Here is an 18032-nt window from a genome sequence, read left to right as displayed (position 1 = left end):
AAGTGGCATTTTAAATTTGGAGAGGTGGACTTTCTTTAAATGATTCAACCTCAATCTGCTCTGTATAAGGATAGTTACTGAAAGAAAAAGAGAAAATAGAAATTGTGAACTTATGGTATTTGCTCCAATGCAAAAAAAGCCATATACACACAGTTACAAATCTAAGGGTTTTCAGAAAAAAACTTGATTCTTCACTATTTCCCTCCTTCTTTTCCTGAAAGACAATCCTAGAAATACTTAGTTTGGCCATGTTGTAGTGATAGTGTAGCCATTATATATACTATTAATGCTAAGGAATGGTGATTTCTATGATTAAATGTCCGTTTAACTTGGGCTAAGTACCCTTAGACTGAAACACTCAACTATTGAGCATTTGTGGTTCAAAAGCATAAGCATCCACTCATAATTTCTAAACATGAAATGTTATATTGTTTCACAGATCAAGAATAAAATAATGATCATGAAAACTGAACTTGAAATATACAAGTCTGAGATGAGAGTCATGACTTGGCCATTAGAGCGGTGAACTGTTTTCCCAAATGTGATAAAGGATAAAATGAGTGTAACATGAAAAAAATAGGTGAAAGCAATTTCAATTATATGCAAGAAAAACAAGTTATGTGATGATATAGATAGAAGTAACTTCTTGGGCCTCCAATGAGTCATTTATTCCTACAGTCAATATTTATTTATAGAACTCCCATCAAGTGCTAGGTACTGCTCTAAGCATCAGGCTAGAGTAGTGAACAAAACACATCCCTGGCTAGAGTAGTAAACAAATCACATCCCTGAATATTCATTATAATTTAGGGAACAGATAACATACAAACAACCTTTTTTGAAATGTTAGTTGACGATAGTAGTACAGAGAAAAATAATGTATGGTAAAGGTGATAGAGTATGATAGATAAGGCTTTATTATTTCATTTGGGTTGTCTGGAGATGGCATCTCTAAAGGAAAGACTTGAGCAGAGAACTGAAGTCAGTGACAATGGGACAATACCTGAGGGTAGAGCATTCCAGAGAGAGAGAACAGTGGAAGGAAAAGCTCTGAGAAGGAAACCAGCTGATGTTGTTTAGTGGAATATGAAGGCAGCTACTGTTGTCTAGAGTGAAATGAATGAGAAAAAAAAAAATGTTAGGATATAATATCAGGTATTAGGAGTCAAATAAAACGGACTTAGGTCTCTGCCTTTTATTCTAAGAGAGATAAGAAGCTATTGGTAGGTTTTCAATAAAGAAGTTAACACAATCAGACTTTTTTTTTTAAAGGATCTTTCCGCTGTGTGGAGAATAATGTGTCCTACCGTGAAGGGGCAGACGGCAGACCAACTAAAAAGCTATTGCAATAGTATAATGGGAGATGATGGTGTATTCGACTAAACTGGCAGCAGTGGTTGTAGCAACTGGATATACAGAACAAAGAATTTTTATTGCCATTAAACTAAACTAAAGGCAGACTGCAAAAGGGAAAAAATTGAAGACTAAATGGAATCGAAGAGAGTTAGCTATAGTCATACAGATACAGATCAAGCAAATCCCAGAACATAAATTTGGGTGAAATAATGGCAAGGAACAGTTCTCAAGGATGTTGGGGAATCTTTTTTTTTTTTTAATGAGATGATTTTATGAGAGTCTACATATGCTAAGGTGTTAAGATATTTGTATTAGTGTACTATAAGTTTATCCTTACCCTCTGCCAGTGAGAAATTTTATAAATGGTTTCCCAAAAATGTTTAGCACAGATTTCTTTCTTGTACCCACAAAATATATTTTAGAAAGTTTTTCTAAGGTAGAAAAAAGTTGCCAAAAAAAATGGCTGCAGGTGTTTGCAAAATGATACAAAACTAAAATAATGCCCCCAGAAAACTCATATATAGATGAAAAGTTGAGGAAAAGCCACAAATGCCTGAAAAACTAAGTTTTTCTAGTAGCAGCTTCACTGGAAGAATTCTAAATTAATTTTCCTAATGTTTTGAAACTTAAAAAATTATGACCACCTATTATAATAATCTTTTGGACTTTGCAATAATCTTTTAGACTTATGTTAGAAAAATTTTAAAAAGGAATCAGACTCTTAAAGAAATTTTGAATCAACACTATCTTCTATAAAGTATATTTCAAGCCTTCAAGATAGAAATTGGAAGAAACTGAAGAACATTAATAAACAAAAAATGCTGAGCTTTTAACCCCACCCCCAGGAATTAATTTGCTTCATAACAATGTCTTTTTATCATTAACATTTTATTCACTATTGAAAATAAAAATAATCTGCCATAGCAGAAGGAATGAAGACGTCAATTCCATATGTTATGTTTATTCATATAATGGGAAGGCATATTCTGGATATTCCTGGTGGACAGAGGAATTGTACACCAACTGATTGGTGAGTTAAATTCAAATAGTAGTTGAGTATAGGACCCAAAATACATGTTTGCAATATCAAGGAATTAAAAAGGTCGACTTTTTAAAACAAATCCATAGATGTTTATGGAGAAAATGTACTGTAATAATTTCAGATAAATTGAGGTTATTTTAGAATTCAAACCATACATAACCAGTTAGGAAAATGAACAAACACAGGTCAACTTAGAAAAAATTAAGTTCACAAGTAATAAATGAGAAAGTATTAGGATTCAAAGTGAATCATAAGCTGTAGACATTAAAATATAACAATGCTTTAAAAATAAAATGAGGACGATAACAGTATCCTTCAGTTTACAGCACAGATATATTCTGTTGACTGCTAAGCAAATGTATTTTTAAAAATAAACACAAATTCCTAGTCATTACAATTATAAAAGCAAGGTTATACACTTAAGATGTATTAGGCTAAACATCCAATTGCACATTTGAGATAACAGCAAATTATTAAAACAGCTATTTAATAAATAATTTTTGTGAATACTACTATCAAAATTAAGTCATCACATACAAATGCAAAGATGCCAGATTTACTTTTTGTTGTGATATTAATAGTTCTGGAACATAATAAATCTAAATCTTCTCTGAAGACCTCTCCCCAACAACTCAATATTGTAACATTTAACCTCCAGTTAGTCATAATATTTCCTCATATTTCACTAGTTACTCTTTCATTTTTGTTTGTTTTGTCTGGGAACTTTGGGGTGGGGGTGGGGGGTAAGACGGCAGATAAATTCACTGGGCTGAGCAAATGAGAATATATAAATACAGAAATAAAAATTACAGGGGTAATGACAAGGCAGAAGTAAATAAGCAGGTGAAAGTATCCATTATTTTAACAGACAAGAATATCTGTAAGGCAAGAATATTCTACAAGAAATAAGATTTGAAAATATGAGTGTTTATGTAATTCAATAATAATGAATTTTCACAAAACTAATCCTGAGATAAAATTTTAAAAAGGGTAATTGTTTAGACAACCCTCTTAATTACATATGCTTAATTAAGATGTAACAAAGCAAATAGTTATGGGGTCCAGTTTGAAGTTCTGCAAAACAAACACAGAAGCCAAAAGTTTGTATAGCTCCATAAGAAAGCGATGAAATGATTTCAGCCAAATTAAAAAAAAAAAAAAAAAAAAAAAGGGCCCAAAGAATTTAAGTTAGTTTACTTGATAAAGACTATGGAAGTGACATTACTTAAGTCCAAATATGGTAAGAGATAAATGGTTTGAGCTAAGAAAATGTTTCTGATTTCATCTAAAGGGAGAGAACTAAAATTAAACTACAGGTTATAAAATTGTAATTAGGAATTAGATGATCTGCAGACTGTGAGCACTGGAATGTGCAAAGAAAGTGTAAGCACCTGGATTATCCTTTCAGAGCCTTAACTATATAAACAGCAATCTTTCTTCATTGGATTTGATAAAGTTTGTTTGAACTCCATGAATTAAAGGCTCCATAAATAAGGTTACCTTAAAAAAAAACTCTGCAAATCATATAATCTCAATGGACCTAATTTAAGAAATAGACATTTTTTTAAATCAAAGGGCAAGATGAATCTGGGTACCAAATAGAACATATTAGGTCTATTCAGTAATAGTTAAGAGTACTACCATCTATCAAAAAGTTCAAGGAAAAAAATCAGTTTGAGTGTGCCAAAAGTTAGTCTTTAGTAACTGTAATGGAATTGATATTATTTCTGAATTCAACTATGATTTGTAATTTTGTCTATTATCAATCACATCAAAAGAACTTCTTAGTGACCTCTGTCCTCAATCACTTTCTAGACTTACAAATCAATGATCTATTTCTGATTTAATTCAAAGACATATAGTAAGACTTACATCATTCAGTTTTCCATCAGCATTATAATACAGATGATCTAACATGAGACTGTCAACAAAGAAATAAATAAGGGTGATGAAGCAGAACCAGCTATAAATCCTTAAGATATCACAAATAATATCCCTTTAATGTAATTAAGTTCAGTATCTCTTACATCTCCTCTGGAAATAAAAATGCCTGGTAAATTTGTCTGACTACGTTCATTGTATTGTCATTTATCCTATGAATCTCAATCAAACCTTATAGTTATTTGTACATATTTATACATGCTTTTCATAAAGTATAATCTAAATAGCTATTAAAAGAGAGTTGTTTTGTCTCTTCGAATTCTTGCTTATACAAATAAATATAACTTTTCATTACAGGTTATCTGTAAGCATGATGTTCACCCTTTTCCTTTTACATGGTGTGTCACAAACAACAACCCCCCCACCCCCATTTTAGGTTTCTACAAAATGTATAAAAGTGCTTTTTTTAAAGCAAAACTTCTGCACTATCATCTATGCAAAGAAATAAAAACTCCAAGAACAGTTTACTCATAGACATTCATTTCATAAATCTATTAATATCAAAATGTAACTAAAGGCCTCTTTCCAGATTATGTATTCTATGAAAACAATATTCAATTCTGGATTTTCCATCATTCTGAATTCAAAATATAAGTTGGAGAATTTTGAAAAAGAATTATAAACAGTTCATAATTGTTATATTTTCTCCTCTTGATTGCTCTATTTAGTATCCATTGCAGTGAAATGTAACATTTTAAACTATGTGTAAAAAGAAAGTGTTTATTGTGCTTTTATATTTAAATTGAATGTTAACAACTTATTTCTTTAAAAATCCTTGTATTTAAAAGTGAACTACAAAGGTGATCTATTTCTATTGATTGTCTTCTCTCACAGGACCTTCAGGGATACATCAAATTTCTGTCTTCTCAAGAGTTACTAATGTAACCACAATTAAACATTTCTTTCACTTAACTCTTGGTAACAATGAAACAGAGAGTTCTTTAAGGAAGTATTGAGCTAGACAACTACTGAACATGAGTCCAGTTAAGTAATAGAAATAAGAGAAAGTAAAAGGAAGAGAAAAGGACTTTTAAAAGCTCTGAAGCTGAAATGAAACGCTATGATCATCATGATCATATTATACATAACTTTATAGCCACTCTACTACTGCATATACAAATAAATCAAAATTATAAATTTTGTGTTTAATAGCATTAAACAAATACATTTATAATTGCATTTAACAACATTAGCAAATACATTTTAAAAAGTTCAGAACATTGAGAAAAAACAGCTCATCGGCAACTCATAGTGAGAGAAAAGATAAACAGGCCCCTTGACAATATGAAACCTTTCCCGAGGTATGCCACAACGCAAACTTGAAGATGAAAATAGCTGAAAGCTCATCTTTACCTCATTTTTGACCTTCAACACGGGCTTGCTATTAAACACACCCCTCCTGTCTCCACTGCTGCCTAATCAACCTATTTGAGTTAGGAGTGTGCAAAGATGTGCCTTCCAGGCAAACTTTTGTTTTCTGAAAGTAAATCTCTCTGAATACTTCCAGTTGGAAAAGGTCCACTTTAGCTATTTGACATCAGGGTGTCACTTTCTCCCCTCGGCTTACCTGCTACTACTTTAACTACTCTTCCAAGTAGACTCTGGATATGTTGGGGAGAGTGCTCTTTAAGCACTTCTGAATCCACGCTAACTATTTATGTGCACAATTCACACATTCCCACAGACTTTCCAGGCCTTTCTTCCTCTAGCCAGTTCTAAGACTTCACCCAGGTCACTTCGTTCACCTCATGCCGCGAATGGCTCCCCACCTGGGAGCAAACAGTACTCTAGGAATAATCCTCCAGATCAAGAAACTGTCTGGATTTCAACATGTGGTGAGAGAAAATGTGGAGGGGGGAAATGCGATTATTACAAAGAGCAGCTGTCCACTAAGTGGCTTAAATCTGTTGCTTTAAAAGCTGAATAAACAAATACACAGATGGGTCTAGTTCCTTGGGGATTCGGGATTCTGAAGAGCCTCCAAAACGGTGTCCAGTTCGGCCTCCCCTGACTCATCCTTAAGCAAAACGTGACATGGTTCTGCTTTCAAAACGCCCCAGACTTGCACATGTCTTTCCCCTCAGGTTTCTTTGAATCAAAGTGTCACCCTGCGTGCCAGGTCCACTCAGAGACTTACCTAAGAGATCTCAAAGTGTGAGGATAGTAGGGCAATTTTTCCTCCCTGCTCTACAGAGGCCCGAATAGCCGCAGCCAGTGAGGGTCCACAAAGTCACTCAACGCTGTAGGGTTGTCAGGGCACGTTCCCACCCACCCAGCAGGGAGAATCACGCGAGGACGACCCGGGCGCGGTAGACGCGGGCGGCCACTCAGCCGTCTGGTCCCGGCGGCCACCCAGCCGTCTGGCCCGCGCCGCCACCGCACGTGCGCCTCGGCGAGCACGAGGGGTCTGCGGACTCCCGCTCTGCGCGGGCCAATGTCCACCCAGCGCGCCCGCCGCCCTCCAGCTCGCCCGGGGCCACCGCGGACTTACAGGTACAAGCCAACAGAGAAGCCCTCCCGGTCTCCGAGAGGTGTTTGCGCTCCTTCCCACATACCCTCCCGGAAGAATGGAGGCGCGATTTCACCCCAAACGCACCCAAAGAAAGTGAACAGACGGAGACCTTTCCAAAGCCGAGTAAAACTAAAGCCGGGAAAGATCCCGGGTGAAGCGGCCGCGCTAACGCGTGGACAGGGGAAAGAGCGTGATCAGGGCAGCAGTCGAGATGCCAGATTATCCCTAAACGTCACTAGGAGCCAGGAGTTTCTTCACTCAAAACCAGGAGGTCCCCTTTCCGCCTCTCTTGCTCCCAGAGAAATACTTCAGAAATGAAGGGCTGAAGTGCCGAACTTACAAACGCGAAGTATGCACTTGCCCAGTTGAGTAAATAAAGGTCAGCGGTTGGATCAATAAAGTGTGAGCTTCTAAACGCCAGATGTTTTACTGTTGTTTCTCTTCCCGGGAGGGTAGGGGTGGGGATGGGGGTAAGCGAAGAGGAGGAAGAGAAAATAAACAATTAAAATTAACAAAACAACGGAGTAAACAAACACACATCTGGTGTTTCGACACCCATTTTCCTCCAGCCGCAGTCTTTCCGGACGAGGAAACATTTTGCATATTCAAAACTAAAATTCATCCATGAGCCCACAGCAATCTCCCCCTCTCTCAACGCCCCCTTCCCCCATCACAAAGCAAAATAAAAAAGAACAACAAGTGGTGCTGTTGACTCCCGAACGAGACCCCGACGCCGGGCCGAAATTTGACACATGTCACACCGGACCCATCGCGCGGAGCGCAGCCGCTGGGGCGAAACTTTGCCACCACCGCCGCAGGAGGAGGAGGAGAGCGAAACAGAGTAAAGTCACAGCCGGGCCGGCTTGTGGGTGGCTGGGATGGGGCGGGGTGCGGAGGTGCAGCGCGCCAGAGTGAGGGCAAAGAAACTTACCGCGACCGGGAACGCAAAGGGCAGCGTCCCGGGAGGCTGGCACCCGTGCCGCCGAGGCAGAAGCCCCCAAACAACACACCCACGCGCCAAATCCCCGTAGCTGCTGCCGCAAGAGGGGGGCGCGCCCTGGGGGGTGCGGGGGGAGCGCAGGAAGCTGCAGCTGGCGGACGCGGCCGCCGCATAAATAACCGGGACTGGCGCTCGCGGGCGGGTGGCGGGTGGCGCGGGGCTGGAGCCGGGGCGCAGCGGCGGCCGCGGAGCTGCACGCGCCGGCGTGTCTCGCGCTTTCTCGGAGGCTCACGCTGTCTCGCGCTGCCGCTCCCCCCACCCGGATCTGTGTGTGTGTCTGTATGTGTGTGTGCCTGTGTGTGTGTGTGTGCGCTGGCGAGCGCGCGCACCCAGCCGCGCGCGCGTGTTGTTGGCAATGCAAACTGTACACACACTGCGCGCGGAGCCTCCTCTTCGCAGAGGACCGGGTGGGGGAAGGGACGCCTCAGAAGATTCAAGAAGTGTTGCTGCGCTTTAGAATTTGTTTGTTTTGTTTTAGTTTCCGTTGTTATTTTTGTTACCGAGCCAAAAAGTGATTTGGAAACAGCTGGTTAGAATGCCTGCCTCTCCCAGTCCCCTATCTTCTCCCGTCCCCCAAATTTATTAAGGGAGGGATAAACGCGGGGCAGAATATTGTTACAGTGGAGCCTCCTGGCTGACGTCAGGTCCACCTGCTATGTAAACAACTCGCTGGAGAACTTGTTTGTTCTGCTCCAGATCCTCCCCCACCCCTACCCTTCCCCCACCTCCTGCTCCGCCTCCTCCAGCTCGCCCCAGAAGGCGGGTCAAGGAAGGGGGTGGGGAGGGTGAAGAGAACAAAACCGTATGCTGTATTGGCAAAGCCGAGTTGTGTCTGCTGCTTCTTGGCAGTCCCCAAAGTACCGTCCTCTCAGCAGACGGAGCTGCTGGCAAATGAAACAGGGGATTCCACGTGAAGTGCAGAAAGCCTCGAAGGGATCCAAAGCCCTCGGTGGCGGGGAGTTAAAGTACACGGTAGTCAGAAAAGGAAACTCAAGCGTGTGTTAAAACGCTCATTAGTCTTTCTTTCCTCGGTGTGCGCCTCTGCCGTCTGGATTGGAAAGAGGCCGAGTGTCTTTCTCACTCTTCATTATTGTCGGGACGCCTTTCTCACTTGGGCCCAGGAGTTCTTAGGCTTCTCCTGGTCGCGCAGTCTGTGTCACCCGCTTAAGGCCGGGCTGCGGGGGCGCTGGGGCGGGGCTTGGATGGAAGTCTCCGAGTTAGGACTTTTAAAGTCTGAGACTTCGTGACGGGCCCTATCAGTGACTGAGAGGAGCAAAAGTAACCGGAATGAAAGGCAAGAAGAAACTGCCAGAGCCCGCTACGCGCACACCTCAAAGCCGAGGCACCCGCTCGGGCGATGCGCTGGCCCGGTCTCCAGCACCCGGGTCACCACTCGTGTCGGCGGAGTGTGACCAGCAGGCTGGGCCCCCTGGAGCCGAGGGGGATGACAGGAAAGAGGACAAGGGAGGACGAGAGAGGCCCCGAATGGGAAGCCTACTCGGAATGGGGAGGGGGGATGCTCTGTAGCGCCTACCGCAGGCCAGCGACGAGCAGACTGCCCCTCTTCGCCGCCTCCTGCCAGCCCCTTCACCCTGCGCGTTCACTGCGCGCCTCCCGCCCGAGCCCGTTTGCTCTGCTTGCAAATCAGTCGCGAAGTGTGGTGATCCGAAAGGCGCTGAAACTTTCCTCCAAATAGTTGCAGCCGGGAGGCCGCTGTGAGCAGAGCCTGGCTCCCAGCTTCTTGCCAACCTTCCTCCCAGGGGAAAGAACCGCAAACTTTAAAATCTCCGGTGGCAGGGCGAGGGGGCGGGGGGAGTAATTGGGGAGACCCGCGAGCACGAACTTGTGCCTGTGAATCTCTCTTTTCCTGTAAGAGCAGCGTGCCCTTTCCTTAAAGGGTGCACGCGAGCTCTCCTCTAATCTCTTCTCTCCTCTCTTCCCTTCCGTTCCCTCCGCCCCCCCCCTCACACAGACACACAGATACACACACATACCACACTTGGCACCAACTCTTCCCTTCAGAACCCGCAGTTCTCCCGGGGAGGAAGCAGCCCTGGCACCCACTTCTGTAAACACACCGTCAGGTTTTCTAGTGAAACCAATTAAGTCAATAAGCCGCGGGGTTGATCCTGGGAAGACGGCCCCTGCCAGCAAGACCGGGAACGAGGTAGCGTTTGGCTTTGAATTGGGGCAGCTTTCTGTGAGGTTTAGACTCCAGCTGTCCTTAAGAACTCATAAGTTAGATTCTCACTCTTTCTAGAATTCTCTTTTTCAAAATGCATGCTAATAATCCGATTTTTTTCTGGGTGGGAGTAAGGAGAAGAGGAAGGCACAGTCGTTAAAATATAAAATAAATTAAAACAGCAGACCCGCATGACTCTACCTCGCCCTCCTGAATAGTGGGGTTAATTTTATAAGTATTCTGCGTTTATGCTTCACCAGCTAACCTAAATAAAAAGATTCTTGGAATTACCCTGAAACTATTTTGAAAAAGAGAAGAGCAAACGCGTCGAAACGTTTGGAAAGCTGGAAGTGTACCTTTCCACAGGGTTTCTGAATAAAGGTAACAGAACAGTCAAAAGGTCAAGGCTTTGACGTTTTCCCATCTTCTTCCCCCGCATACATCGACCCCACAGACTTCCCGTTGTCTCTAGGCGTCCGAAAGAAGTGCGGAGGGAAAGGTTCATTCTCAAGGAACCCAGGCTACCTGGAAATTAAGTCGATGTTCCTAGGAAGGAGAAAGGGGGTTATGTTTTCAAGAGTTGAAGAGGAACGGGTTCACTTGGCCTTTCACTTTTCTGTACCCAGAAGACACGTTTTCGTGTGATTCGCAGACTCTGACGTTTCTTTCTTGTGAACACAAATAGCCAAGTGCCAAGAGATGCAAAAGGATATCTCAGTCGGAGGAGCACATCTTAATAAGTTGCTGGCGTGCCCTTCCCAACCGTCTTTCTAAGCCCAGCTGAGCCTGCAGACCTCTTGTGCCCCCGCTTAACTTCGCCCCCATTATCTCCTCTTCGCCTGCTGCCATTCCCGGAGCCACCAGCCCTTCCCGCAGAGAAGACTCTGAAGGAGTCGAGAAAGCAGGTCCTGCCAGGAGCCTCTGCCCTCGGCGGACCCCTCGCCCGCAGCCAATGGGCTGGGCCCGGGTTCGAGAGGTGAAAGTTCAGACTCGGGGCTCGCTGCTGGCTCTCTTTCTCCGGTCGCCTCCCTCCCAGCCCCCACTCCTGGCCACACTGCAGACGCAGCCCTGCTACCAGGAGCTGCCACGGTGGCACGTAGTTTGTTGATGGGTGGTCATAAAATATATTTATTTGCAATTCCTTTAACTCGCCCACCACCCCCCGCCCCAGCGTGGCCCGGAACAGTGTGGGCTTTGTTCGCCTCGGCTGCTGCTGAAGCCGGCCAGGGTTTAGCGCTCTGTGTTAACAGACTCCAAAAAAAAAAGTTCAAGTATTATAATAGGAAAGCCCGGTTTCCGCAGCTGAGGAAAACGCTGAAAGGGCAAACAGTGAACGAATAGTTTTCTTTTGCACAAGTCACTGGTCAGCGCAAGTGGCTCACGGCAGCCTTTAAACGAAACACCACGTATCAGAAAGAGAGAGACAGCGAGGGCAAGCCAAATTCTGTCTCTTGCAGTCGCCGCGCAGGGTAGTAGCTTCAGCTCAGGGCCCTTTCCAGCACGTGAATCTGCCAAAGTCATTTCAAGAGGTTCCTGGGGTAACATTAAACGGGGCTACTGAGCAAATGAAGTGCTGCACCAAGTGGACCTAGAAGCTCCCTCACGAAAAAAAAATTGATTTCAAGTTTATTTTACGATGAAACCGCAAATCAACAAAATCTGAGATTCTGCTCTGTTACGGTCCCAGCAAAAGATAAGTTCGTTAGAAGTGGTCTCTGCTAGAACATCTTGCTCGAAATAAACGCACCCTAAATGAGACGAACCAGAGCCAAGATGCAGGAAAGCAACGTACGCGAATGACACGTTAGAAATGTTGGTTTGATGTTTCCTGAATGAACCGCTTTGATTGTTAGTGTTTATTACAAATATATCATTATTCACACCCTGAAGTCTATTTTCTTCAAAATTTTTAGCCAAACAATTACATTTTCTTAAGTGCCTTTTCACTGATACAGTTAAAATGTAGCTGACTTGGAGGGATCGCTGGGAGACAATTTTTAATTTTGTGTTAGAGATAACCATCTTCAAATTCGTATTACTCATTTTGAAAAACCTTTAACAAAAATATTCTCTAAATGAAGGTAAAAAATTTTTCCTTTAGTACAGGAGAATCCACACATATCAGGTTCCTAGTCCTCCCTCCCCCACCTAGTACAGTTTTTTGAAGATGAGCAAATAAACAGACTACTGTTAAGCACTATCTCCACTAACCTCCCAGACACATTTTAGGGAAAAAAGAAAATTCTAGTTTTACCGGAGTCAAATCAAGGGTAATCTATGTTACAACATCAAATTGAATGTAGACTTTGGAAATTGGTGGAGTTACACCACCATCTGTCGTTAAGCTTTGGGACTACAAAATTTGGGACCTATAATAAATCTTAATGAGCTTTCCCAACTTTTTTTGTAAATCATGGACTATACTTTCTTATGTGTATTTTTGTACTGCATACCTCGAATTTGTCTGGATCCTGAAGCAATAAATATTCGCTCATTATCCTAGGTTTATACTTGGGTCCTCCAATAATCTCCTCTCTAGGAAAAATATATCCTACATCTACCAGCCTCTAGTTTGAAAAGCTTTTGCAAATCAGTAATATCTTCACAGATTTCCCACCTCCCCTTACCCTTGCTTCGAAGTAGGCTGCTCATATGACAATGGAGACTCAACTACAGGGCCACCTGTGTCCTGGAGTGAATAATAAACTTTTAACTCTCTCTTGAATCTAACCTAGTTCTTTGTTAGTATATCTAATCTTGTAACATGTAAAGATACCATATCTCTCTGCTAAGAGGTTGCCTGTGAGTGTTTTAAAAAATGTATTGAAACGTATTAATATCAGGTTCCGGTTCTGGTTAATCTTGCTGCAGAAGAAAAGATCAATTGTTCAAGGATAGAATCTTACAGTATAAGTAAATTATATACCAAGGAAGACTTTATTCAAGTCAGTATGTAGAGGGGACAACTACTAGATAAAGAATTGCAATAATAAAGTCTTTGTCAAGCAATGAAGAAGCTGTCTTTTCCGTACAATATTCCACTGGCATGGTATCTGTACCTTGATTATCAAACACCTATTTTCTAGGAAAACTTTAATTAAAATAAAATGCAACAACTTACTTTGGTAAGGCATTAACTAGAAATAATGTTAAGTTGAATTGTGTGGAATCATCTATATTTGACTAACTTTAACCCACACAAATGACAATTTCATATGGTTCAACTTAATAGAACCTAGATTTTTCTGAGACATGGTCTGTTTCTATAAAAGTAAGCATAATTAAATTGTCTAAACCCCAATATTTACTTCTTGCCACATTGATTTGAATGTGGGGAATTGCTTAACACAAGCTCTTTTTACCTATTAATATTCCTACATTATAATTAAAATTTGTATGTCTCTGAGTTACAATGCAATTTTAGAGTTGAAGGGAAACTACAACATATTATAACGCAGTCCCCTAATTTTAAATATTATAAAACAAAAGCTTAGAGATGTGAGCAAGGTCATACACTAGTTAATAAAACTCTGGGTATTTTTTTTTAACAATTTTATATCTTAAACATACAATATCCCCTCCTTTTTACTTTAGAGAAGGCATTTTGCCACCACCCCACACCCCCACACCCTGATATCTCTGTATCTTCTTCACAGCTATCAAAACTGATATGGATGAGTGATGGCAATACCTTTAGATGCCAGTACACCATTGAAGAGGGCTAACTGCTATGTCATATCCACTGTAATACACAGGAGAGGAAAAAAATATAACTCGGTTTTCTTGAAAATCAGTTAAGGCCTGCAAAAATTTCTGCAATTGTGTAAAGAGGTTCCTCACTGTTGGTTACAAAGTGTTCATCATAGAAAATTGATGGCAAGAAGTGCTAACACAAACCACAGTTTATAATATTTTTAAGAGTTAATTATCTTCAGATAATTCAGTGGGCGAAACCAAAAATCTCTTAATCAGCTTGTCTTCAGTACATTTTGAAGAAATAAAGGTTAACGCAAGACGATGCAACAAAATGTAGCATTTGTTTTTTAAAACTATGAGCTCAATACGACTATATCAAGATCCACATTGGCATGGTTTTTATTTTGGTCTATAGCCATATGGCTCCAGTAGCCATAGTTTACCCAAAGAATGCATTGGCATGATTAATTTTAACAAATCATATATATGTTTAGTCATTTGCTCTTTTCTTCTCCTTTGCTCTTCTCCTTTTTCTTCCCTCTTCCTCTGCCATGACCTTTGTCCCTACTCTTACACTAACAACTTCTAATACTTCCCACAGATATTACCTAAGCTCCAAGTGTGCTTATTCATAACTCCATTTTGGATTGTGCAAAGGTACCAACTTGCCCTTTTCTCTCCTTGCTCAGTTATTTTTTATGACACCTGGTGAAAGGTTAATTGCAACTTTATCCACCCAGACACTAAAGCCAAAAATTTCCAAGTCATACATGTTACCTTTCCATCTTCTCACATTCACTCAGCAGTAAGCTCTGCTAATTGTAACCTTTTGAATCTTTCATTATCCTCTTCCCATATCACATGGATGTTGCTCTCATCATTTCTTACGTGGTCATTACTGATAGCTTTTCAGTCAACTTCTGTGTCTCTTTGTTCCAGTGCATCCTCCCCATGGCTTTCAAAAACACATATCTGTATACATCAGGCAAAGATTTCCTGCAGCCAACAGAATTAAATCTTAAGTACTTAGTCTGGGACATACTTACATATCTAACAAATAGATGTTTAACAATCTTTTTTAAAGGAATGAATAAATAAATGAATGCCTCAGATAAATTTATTTTAGATGCTAAATATGTTCTGCCAGAACTTTGTTAAGTGTATTTTTAGCTGTGTATCATTTTCAGCAAGTCTAAGTCTGCTTTACTGCACAATCATCTTACTGAAATAGTTATGACTACGAAGATTTTTATAATTTCTCATGTGAAACTCAGCAAATATATGTAAAGGTATATTTAATTTGGCATTCAAGTTTCCAACTGTATTATTTAATGGTTCAACAAATATGTACTAAACATTATGCCAGGTAGTTAGAAATTAAAGATGTATAAGATGAGGTCCCTGCCAAGAGCTTACATTCTAGCAAGGGAAATGAGATATATAAATGGATTATTTCAATAAAACATGAAATTCAATAAAACATAAGGTAGAAGCATATGCAGGATACCATGAGACCAGAGAAAATATTTCTTGAGGCTAGAGTAAGAAAGTAACACAGCCCTGTTTTTTCTTTTTTTTTTTTTTTGTTCGTTTGTGATGATCACTTAAAAAATAAATCTAAGAATACACCTCTCAGTCAAAAATTTATAATTCACCAAATTGCTGCCTCAGAAAACATAATCTTTCAACTAATGCATGAAGTTGTGGTTAAAAAAAAACAACTGTTTATATCAAAGACAATAATTAGTTTAAGAATTGTGAAGAAGTATTAAGGCAGTCCTTTGAATTAACCCATTTTACTTTTAAGCATAAAGCACACTTTAAGAAAAAATTACTTGTAATATGCCACAATTTCACCACAGGAAAATGGTTTTATAATAGATGGAAACTGAAAAGAAAGTAAAAGAACAGAAATGTTCTGCTTTTAGGAAAGGAATCACATATTCTCTCCATATCCTCTCTAACTCTCAAGCGAATAAGACAAGTTATCCTGTTCCAGTGTGGTCTTCTGGAGATGGGCATTTCCCAATTTCTTTTCCCCACCAATTGCCTTTAACTGTCACATCAAGTGCTTGCTGGTTTCCTTCTATCACTCTTGTTTTTCACTACTCTAACCTCAGTAGATACAGTCTTTGGTAATACTTTCTCAATGACATGTACCACTCCTAAATTCCTTCCTTTTCTTCTCTATCCTGAATCTTTCTCATTTAACTCAGGAAAATATTTCTCACTAATTCTATCTGTATCTCTTCTTATCTCTTCTTCTCTTCCTATCTCTCTCACATACAGACATACACATACACACATACACACATGCCTGGTCATTGTGAGGGAAAAAAAATCCAAAATTAGTGCTATTAGCTTGGAAAGTGTTTGGAATTCCCCAGAAAAGGAGTGGTGAAGCAGGCATTCTTATAACCCTCTGTGAGTTACATTGATACAACCCAATCGGAAAGCAATTTGGCAACGTGTGTTAAGGGTTTTGAAATTAGTCCCATAGCTAGGTTATAGTCCAAAAGAAATTACCTGAAATACAGAAGAAATTATCTGAAACACAGTTTCATGCAAAACCTGTTTTTCATAGAGTTCTTTGGAATAGCACAAATTTAAAAATAATATAAAGTTAAATAATCAATAATATACCCACTAAAATAATATTTAATAACATGTAAAATGCTTTTGTTGTATTATTTGGTAGGAAATAGCCCAAAAGAAGACTAGAAAGAAGTATACCATTGTAAGACACCCCTTCAGAATAGCCCACAACAATTCTTACCTCCTGGAATCCATACCCATGTGTCATCCCCTCCTACATTTCTTTCAAAGTTAGTCCGTGTGAATAACAGCATAAAGTAGAAATGATGGCATGTCACTTCCAAGCTTAGGTTATAATAGGCTATGGCTTCCATCTCATGTTCTGGATCTATCTCGTAGATCATTTTCTCTGGCAAGTTGACACACTATGTACAGCCCTATGGAGAAGCTCGCATGGTGAGGAAGTGGTCTCCAGTCAGCAACTTGATTCCAACCTCACGAGAGAACCTTAGAAAGAACAGGAGTAGCTAAGCTACTCCTGGATTCTATCACTCAGAAACTGTGAGTTAGTAAACGTTTGCTGTTTTAAGGCTTTAAAATCAGGGGGTAATTTGTTACACAGCAATTCTTATCATAATATGACCATGATAAGAAAGGTTATATTTAAGTGGTAGAATTTCAAGTGAGATTTTTAAAAATAATTTTCATATTCCCTGTATTTTCTACTGTGATCATTTATTATGTTACAGTTGGGAAAATAAAACAATTATTAAATAATTAAATTAAATTTTATTTTTGAAAAGAAAGTACACTGAAGGGCCTTTTTGGATTGCCACAAATTTAGTATCTCTCAACCAACATCCTCTAATAAAGCTGAATTTATCTCAAGCACAGTACTCAAGATAAATATAAAATTGCATTTCAATCTTTGCTTTTTATTTTACTTAACTGAGTAGAGTGGTATTTTACATTCTATTAGTACAAATAAACAGCATTTCTACATATGATAAGTATACTACATGAGATAGCAGGAAATCTCTATGTTTCTGAGAAGATGTATTCCTTGTTTTAGACAACTTATTGTAATATAAGCCATTTTAACCTGGCAACTTCCCAGATATGCCTATCAAAAAATCATATGTAAAAGATCTTTGAAGCTTTGATTGTGTTGTAAAGGATAACTGTTAAATTTATTTCCAGGCAATTGCATAAAAATAAACTTTGAAGTGAGAAAGCAAGACTAGACTCTCAATTCATATTTCAAACGAGAAACAAGCATTGTCTTTTGATGTTTTCCTAATTATATTGTAGCACCCTTAAAGTAGTTGATTATACTTTCGAAACAAAACTGAAGAAAATAGTTCAGTTTAGAAAAATTTATCAAGTCAATAAGCATGTTTTTAAAATCTAATTACAATAAACATGCTAAGTCAACTGTGTTCCCTAATCTGTTAATAATTATGCCTCCTGTTTTCATATTATAATAGCCAAAATTAACAATTTTATTCCAACTTGATTTCTTGAAAAGTTTAAGCCATTATAGAAAACCATTGCTGGAGCCTGATAATTTTGATTATATAATCAACTTAGCAATATATAGATTGCCTTATGGATTTAAGCAAATTGATAAAATAGACACAAAATTATTTTCATAACATAGGAATATGAAATCTAGGTATATTAATTGTCTAGTTTTTTGATAATATTCTTGGTGTAACTCCTGAGTACCAAGTGTATTGCTGAGTTCATTTCAGGAGACTATTACACA

The 18032-nt window shown here is 39.7% G+C and overlaps 1 protein-coding gene across 3 annotated transcripts in view; it reads right to left on the bottom strand.

Annotated features, from left to right (window-relative positions):
• FOXP2 (forkhead box P2) overlaps positions 1–9928 on the bottom strand; it is a 587369-nt gene extending 577441 nt beyond the window's left edge. Inside the window, exon 1 of one of the 3 annotated variants that reach the window (XM_077113417.1) lies at positions 9846–9928. The gene's annotated coding sequence lies outside the window, so the exon portion shown is untranslated. Of the gene's footprint in view, positions 1–7782; positions 7958–9845 lie in introns of those variants that run through there. The other 2 variants (XM_077113328.1, XM_077113646.1) reach the window with 2 other exon arrangements.
• Positions 9929–18032: the final 8104 nt, after the last annotated feature.

This window comes from Tamandua tetradactyla, chromosome 1, assembly GCF_023851605.1.
Source record: "Tamandua tetradactyla isolate mTamTet1 chromosome 1, mTamTet1.pri, whole genome shotgun sequence".
Taxonomy (NCBI): domain Eukaryota; kingdom Metazoa; phylum Chordata; class Mammalia; order Pilosa; family Myrmecophagidae; genus Tamandua; species Tamandua tetradactyla.
This window is presented reverse-complemented; position numbering and strand designations above follow the sequence as displayed.